Below are 8,339 nucleotides of genomic sequence, written 5' to 3'. Positions count from 1 at the left end.
AGTTGTACATTGGTAAATCACTGTGGGTGTAAATTAGTGTAATCAGCATGACAAGGGTGGAAAGGTGGGATGATAGCAGGAAAAATAATTGCCAAGAGACTGTAATAAATCATAAGATAAAACACTGAGCCTAAACACCACTGACTTACTGATGTGTAGGTTTACACTTCCTTTGAATTTGACACAATGTAAAAAGCAAGGACAAAAAGGGTCAGACTATGAGGCTTGTAATAGAGGGTAAAGCAGTGACAAATATAAGACTGCAGAAGTTTTGGTGAAAGAAAATATATAGTGGCAAGGTACTCCACAAAATTGTCATATAATATGTGTGGAATGAAAAATTAGAAACCTGGGCACAAAAAAAGGGCTGTGTAAGAGGGGGACACGGCACTTGGGTACCCAAAAGAACCCCCAAACCATCTTCTAAATACATTTTTGAAGTGTGATTCTGCAAAGGCAGTTTGATTTCTCCAAAAGGTCTGAGTTTTTTCCATTATTTAGCCATGGTTTTTACGACTTGGGACACCAATGTTCCAAAACTACTTTCCAATCCCTAACCCTCTAGTTTATTGCCATGTACACAGAGAAAGTATTCTCAGAACAGGGCCCCTACTCCTAAAGTTTCAAACCAGTGATGAGTTAGCTGACTCCCCTTAAAGTGAAAGGGAGTTATTTGGTTGCAAAGCCAAACGTCACTTTTAAAAAAAGAGAGGGGTTAAAATCTAGACGTTACCCATAATCCGATGTTACATATCAGACACTGATGAAATTCAGGCATCAGCTTCCCCATTCTGCAGCTTAGGTCTCATCAAGGGAATTGATTCATCACACTGCAATCAGTCCTTTTGGTACTTATCTGAATACAAATTAAGATACTGAAAGAGATTTACATGTTTGTGTTGTAGAAGACAGTGCTCAGGAAAAACTGATTTATCATGTGCAGTGGATTTAGTACAATACAGACTTCCCTTAAAGTTGAATTGAGAAGTAGTTTATAAAAATTGAGCTCATGCTCTTCTTTACTTCTTTATGCTGCATACAAAGGATGAAGACTAAAAAGGGGATTGATTGTTTGGTTTGTTGTAATTTTTTTATGTTTCCCTCCCCTGCTTGTTTTTTACCTTCGCAGTATCAGGAATATCAAGTTCGGGGGTCTTCCCTACTTTTACTGAAGAACCTGTGATAGGTCTTGGAGATGTTATTATCAGCTCTAACGTCTTCACTGAAGGGGTGAAAGTGTTGACCTTTCCTTTCTCTGTAATATTAATTAGTTATTGTAATTGGTTAAAAAAAACAAGAAACAAAAATTTTTAAATAGTCCAATGCTTTTAGTTAGACCAAAGCCTCAGTTATACATCAAGAGCAAAAAAGGGCAAATGCTCAATTGTTTTTTTCCGGTACACGTCACTTTTAAATGACAGAACTTTGGGTCCTGTGCTCCTTTCCATTCTGTGGTGTGGAGGGGAAAAGAGGAGGGCTATTTACGCCTTCAAATATACACAAACGTATATATGATATAACAATAGCTCGGCAGTGGGTGTATTGTGACTGCTCCTTATTATACCAAATATGATCATTTTAGTGTTACCTTGCCCTCCCTCCCTCCCATTTGTTTAACTCTATTGTGTCTTGTTACATGATTAAACTGTAAGATTTTTGGAAAAGAGATGTTATTTTGTGCATAGCAAAAGGGGCCTTGATGCCTTGCTGCAGTCACTACCACAATACAAATAAATAAATACATTAACATATAACATAGTGATTGAATTGAGGAAAGGTGAAGTGCATTAGTGTCTATGTCAAATCTTCAGCCTTCACAATGCTGCTAGTTGGCTAAAAAGGAGAACATTTTGAGCATACCATCACTTTTCTACTCCTATTTAAGCACTGTTTATTTACTGAGAGACACCAAGTCACAGTATCTTTACTTATCCCCTAATTTCAGTTTGTCACAGATTAAGTTTTTGCCACCATGACTCAAGATGCAAAACTGTTTGGGCAGTTCCAAAACCTCATAATATTCTTTCAATAATTTCTACAAGGATTTCCAAACAGTATTGATTTTAGTCAGCTTCATTCAACTACGCTTCCTGATACACGGTTCAGTTCTGGGTAGAATTAAAAGTGAAATTTACCGTTTACACATTTAAAGGAAAACACTTGATGAATTAAAGAATGTAATTGTGATTTAAGCGTTACAGTAGCTAGGATCTTAGGACCTTATTTAAAGCCCACTGAAATCAATGGGAATTTTTCCATTGAGTTCTTTTGGACTTTGGATTAAGCTCTTAATAATGCAATATGCACTTAATGGGCTAAGGTAAGAAGGCAAAACAGCTTAATTTGTCTGAGCTTTCTTTAATAAATAAATAAAGTAATAAATAATAATAATAATAATAATAATAATAAAAGAAATCTAAAGGCTTATAACCTAGAGGTCCTAGGGCCCGAAAGAAGTTTTGAATTTTTAGATACAGTTAAATGTAATCTGAACAGTATCTTGGTATCTGTTTTTCCAAACAGTACCATAGTTTACAACACTAGTAACAACAACAACAACAACAAAGACAGTAATAATAATAATAATAATTTGGCTTACATAGCACCTATATTAATTTTCAGAACATCCTTATGAAGGAAGTAATTAAAAATGGGCCCAATACTCTGAGGAAATACACATTCAAATCTGAGTTTAACAGCTGAAGCCCATCTGTATTGTGGATCACTTTACCTACTACTCAAATGCAGCAGCTGCTAGAGTGGAACACAGCAGCTGTTTTAACAGCACACAGCAACATTAAACAAAATGTTGGGATGAGAAAAAAATACAAATCATATTCAGCTGAAGATACAGAGGGAATTTAGTCCCCAGATCAGCAAGATACTTAAACACTTGGCTAGCTTTAGGCTCATGTGGAATCTCATTGACTTCAATAACATTACTCATGTGCTTAAGCTAGAGTGCTTCAGTCCCTTACTAAAAATGGGGCCTTAGGTATACAGAATATAAAACATCATAGTCAGTGAAACCGCAATAGGTTCATTTCAAAAGCAATGGTTGAAATGTTCTGCCCAACACAGAAGTACACAGAGGCAGAAATTATTTTGCCTAGCTGTGACTGAAATGATGTGGTTTTATGATTATCAATACTGTCTCTTGATGAGGTTCATGTTCTAGTAAGCAAACATGCAGAAATTATTGCTGGTCAGCAGAGGGTCATTGGTAGAAAGATGCTGAATTTAAGTCAGACTGAATTTTCCAGACTGGTGAATGTGAAGAAAATAGGTTATTGTTATTGTTGCATCACTTTTATACACCCAAAGAAAATAGAGGCGGGAGGGAAGGCTTTATAAAAACAACATGTTTTGATCAGACACGGTAGGAAAAGAGTCTTCCCCTGTTCACATCCTGTTTGTTACTTTTCTATCGAGGTGTCAGGTTTAAATTTGGAACACATAAGATGCAGTGAGTATCTCTAATCAAATGAATAAATAAATAAATGAACAAGGAAAACCAAACCATAGATTGTCCTTTTGACAAGAATGAAGGAAACAGCAATATTTTTTTCAAATATTAAATCTACTGAGATGTGCATAGGGTGAATTACATGATGCCACAATCACTAACCTACTGTAAGATCAGATGTGGAGAACAGTGGAGATTTGCTAGATAAAAGGCTCCCTGAAGTTCTACACACTAGGAAAAGATATGGTGTAAATTTGTATTCATTCATCCATCCAAAAATTCACTTGATGTAACAGAAGTCACAAGGTAATGGAAGGAAAGAGACTTCTGAGGAATATATCAGAGAAATATCCAATTAGTGAAATCACCAAGTCACTGGACTTACTTGTGATAGCTTCCTCAAAATTCTCTTGCAATCAACCAGTGAGTTGCTTCTGTTTTATCATGTTTATTTTCTTTTACTGATAGCTGATACTTTCACCACCATTTATCTCTTCCAGGGACAGTAAACCACTCTTTAGAACCATATCCAATGGCCAAGATCACACTAAATTAGGCTTTTTCTCTCTTAAACATAGAAAGGTGGTGTTGCCTAGTTGCTATTGCAGCAGCCTATAAATCAGAACACCTAGATTTGATTTCTGCCTCTGTGTGATTGAGATGCTGTGTGACCAAGGACAAGTCACTCACTATAAACTCTTTGTTCCTTAGTTTACCCATCTGTAAAATGAGGAAAACATTGTTTACTTCCTTTGTAAAGCACTTTGAGATCTACAGATGAAAAGATTAATAATAATTATTATTAATATTATTAAAATCAAGGGACAGCAACTATTTCAGACAATGGGGGCGCCACGTTAATTATAGATCTAAATAAACAGCAAATAATCCTCAGAAAACTGTTTAGCAATAAAACAGGATTTAAAGCTCTAAAAAGGGATTTACTGGTTTTAAAAAAAGTCTGTGTTTGTTTTGTTGCTGATGAACTCTATTGTCTTTTTTTTTTTTCCATTCAAGGAGGAGTCATTATATCCTGTGTTAGTCATTCAAGACGGTACCCTGCACCAACCTCTATGATTACAGAGATTCCTGACCCAGAGAAATTAGAGCAGTTCCACTGCAGAATGGGTGGGGTAAGAGACCATGATGTGTACCTCAGACCTATGCTCCATTGGGGAGTGGTTTGGCAAGGCAAATAGTATGGATGGTGCCACTGGATTCTCATTTAGGTGGCTCCATCAGCCATTCTCCCACACTGAGGGGTGTGAATCAGCCAGACAGATAGGAATAAATATTTGTAGGAAAGAGCCTACAAATATTTATCAGAAACTGGCCCCTTTCAAGGTTGTGTTATCACCTGGGAAAGAACAAAATAAGGGAATGGCTAGGGGTTCTACTACATGAGAGCATGTTGTAAGATGGGAGAAGATTGGGGACTGCATACGGGGCTGGAAGTAGGGAAATTCTAAAAGTTTGGAGCTCCAAAAATGGTTCAGATACATTTCCAAAATGAACCTCCAAACAAAGTGAGGTTCACCCATCATTTCTCTAATTACTTGTAAAACAAGGAATAGTCCTAACCAGGATGTGAAGAACAATTTATTTTGTAAGCGGAGGAAATCAAATTATTGTTGGTGGTTAGGTTTGTTTCCTTTGAGGGGGGGAGGGAGTATGGTTAGTAGTGGCCTGACCTCCTCTCATTTGCATTAATGAACTACCACAATTTAAAAATTTTAATTTTACCCCTTTTTCCTGGATGCCCTATGCTGACTTCTAGTACTGAGGTAAATACGTGTAACCCCCTTGGGGTTCAGAGAACATGGCCCTTTAAATCTTTTTTATTGGGGGCGGGGGGGGAAGAGTGCTGATTGTTCCAGAAGGAGGAAGTGCTGTTGGGGGGAAGGGGAGCAGACATGCCAAACCTGCGGAAAAAATGCAGAAATTGGGTTTGTTTTAGACTTAACTGGCTTGTGAGTTGCTTGTTGGCTAGTTTTTGGCTTGTAGCTTGTTTAACTTGTAGGAGCTTGTTGCTTCTTTTTTTCTGATCGGCTCCTGCAAGCAGGGACAAGGGGGGGCAAGCAGTGGAAGGGGGGGAGAGAGTCAGGGGTGCACAGCAGGCCCACCACAGTCCCAGACTGCACACCGGGGAGATCTAGTCACATAGAGGGTTGGGGTTCTTAGGGATTGGCTTGTTTTGGCCTTGTTTTGAAATGGGATTAGGTTGATTTCTGGTTTATTGTGAAAGTCGGGGTGCTTATTTACCACGTGAAAGTTGGCAACGGTGAGGGGGACAAGAGAAAGAGGGGAGAGCAAGAGGGTGTCTGTTGGGAGCTCCAGACAGAAGGGCTGTAGCAAGCAGGTCCTCACATAGTGAAGCAGCCAAGAACGTGCCTGAAGCCTGGGAGGGACAGAGCGGCCGATCGTGGACACCCCACGACAGGAGTCAGAAGGAGCACTGTGCCAGGGAGGAATCACCCGAGAAGGACAGACCTAGTATCGCTGCTGCCCAGAGCTGCATGGGGCTGTGAGTACTAGGCCTTGTGACTTTGCATTGGGAATAAGGAGGGAGGCTGTTAGCTAATTAAGTGGGGATATTGTCACTCTGTGTCGCTTTGCAGAGAGCGGCAGAAGAGGCCACCAAAGGGGTTTGTTGGGGAAAGTTTACTGGCACCAAAGACGATCAGGAGCACCCAAATCTCATCTCTGGACTGGAACTTTGCCCAGGATTCTTGATCTCTGTGTGCAGACACATTGCTCAATGCCTGCCCTTTCAGATGGTGGTACCACTGGGCCTGTGGAGCCTTGTTTTGAATGCAACCTTGTTTTACTGCTCCCCCTATATTTACCCCTGTTGTTTTCCCCCTCATCCCTCTGTGAATAAATATTTCCCTTTCCTGTATTCATTGTACTCTTCCGGAGTGCGTGTGTACACTCTGGGGGGGTTGGAACAGGTGCCCCTGGGGTGGAAGAGATTTTTCCCTGCTGCATTCCTTTGCGTGCCTTCTCTTGGCCAGAGCTGCCTGCAGAGCAGATTCCATCTTGGCCACAAGGGCGCTAAAGTTACATATGAAAATACTGAAATGAAGAGGGAAATGTCAAGGAATCAAAAGCCAGTGACAGACTGTTCCCTAGGTGTAGGCTGGGGGGAGTGAGGGGGTCAGGAGGGAGATGGGGATTAAGCCCCCATGAGTTCCATATTGTCTCTGAGACATTGTCTGTGCTGGTGGACCACAGACTATGGTTTAAGAACTATTACACTAGATGTTTCACTTAAATTGGTTACGCTCCAATACACAATATTCAGGTAAGCTTCTAAAAACATATTCAAAATGGACCCCCTACATAACTCTGTGGGGCCACTCCACTCCATGCTTGTTTGTCCCCCACTCAAGATGTTCTAATTCACAATATCCTAACTTATTCTCTCCTTTACCCCATATGAGGTACCTGGTAGCTCTGCATTCCTTACTTCTTCTTAAGCCTCTGACTCCCTTGTAAACCTCAATGTCCCAGGTGATGCAAACCTTCTATTTCCCCTGGGTATTTTTTTTTACTGATCTCCCGCCTCCCATTTATCATATCTGCTGGTGGTTGACACAAATGATTGTTATTTGGGGCTACCTCCCGCAAATGAGCAGGAGGCTGCTTCCCCATGTGCTGCCCACAAGGTTGGCTATTACAGGGGCTGTGTTTAGAACTCGGGGCAGCAGGCATTCACAGAGGTCAGTGGCTTCAGGGAACCACAAGGCATTTTTACTCACTTCTCAGCACATACAGCAGCTTCTTGCAGTGAGGATGGATATCTGGCAGCTCCCTGCAGGTCATCTACTCTCCCATCTGGTGACCTCTGTTTCTCCTAACTACAGGTTAATCAGATGACGGAGACACAGCTCTTCAAGCCTGACTACTTCTTCCACCACGAACAACAATTTCTCCTGTAAAGACTCTGAACCTGTGGCCCTCCAAGAACCAGAGGCAGTTGGATTAGGATTTATGCTCATATGGGTGGGTAAATGTTTAGTGACATGGACAGCTAAGAGACTAGCTACTAACTCTTTTTTCTTCTTTTGAAAAGGGCATCTCCAGTCTGTGAAATCTCAGAGGGAAAGTGCAATAGCCCCATGAGCAATTTTAAAGCGGCTTCACAGCGGTTTTTCCTCCCTTAAAAGAGAGAAGCCATTATTATTCTTTGATTCCACTAAACGTCAATTCTCATTTTGCTCACCCACACGTCACCTATGAGTGGATATACTTCACACAAGTAGGCTTAGTCAAGAATCACAGCCTTTAACTGGAAATCAAATATTTTATGAAACAAGATCAAAGGTGTCAAACATAGTTTACATTTTGAAGAGATGCCATTTGAAAATATTCCTTTGAACTCATTTGACCAGAGTTATTTGGGGTTTTTTAAAAATCACACCTGTGTACAGACATATACTCTCTCTTCCTTTATCTGGTAAGAACAAGGTGTGGAGACTTGTGCAATAGATAATTAATCTCTATTGCTATCTATAGTTTCATAGTTAACACTGTCTTGGTAGAAGTGTGAAAACACATTCACACCTTAGAAAATGGGTGATTAACTAATCAAATGACAATATGAATCTCAGACAGAAACACAGAAATGACTGCAAGCTAGAGCTATTTATGACTATATTTTTCTTTGTAACGTTTAGGAAAAAACCCTAAAACCTGCACTTTTCAGTCATCTCAAGCAGTTTCTCAAACTTTTTGAACAGCATTGTTCCTCAAACATATGGGGAAAATTAGCAGGTTTTTCCCACTGTAATCCACACAGTGCTGAAAATCAGGGCAGCAGCCAGCTGTCTGTCTATACTAGTGATCCTAACATTGTTCCACCAGAGGAGCT

The sequence above is a fragment of the Eretmochelys imbricata genome, chromosome 2 (genome assembly GCF_965152235.1).
Source record: "Eretmochelys imbricata isolate rEreImb1 chromosome 2, rEreImb1.hap1, whole genome shotgun sequence".
Classification (NCBI taxonomy): domain Eukaryota; kingdom Metazoa; phylum Chordata; order Testudines; family Cheloniidae; genus Eretmochelys; species Eretmochelys imbricata.
The sequence above is the reverse complement of the archived record's forward strand: the minus strand, read 5'-3'. Positions refer to the sequence as shown.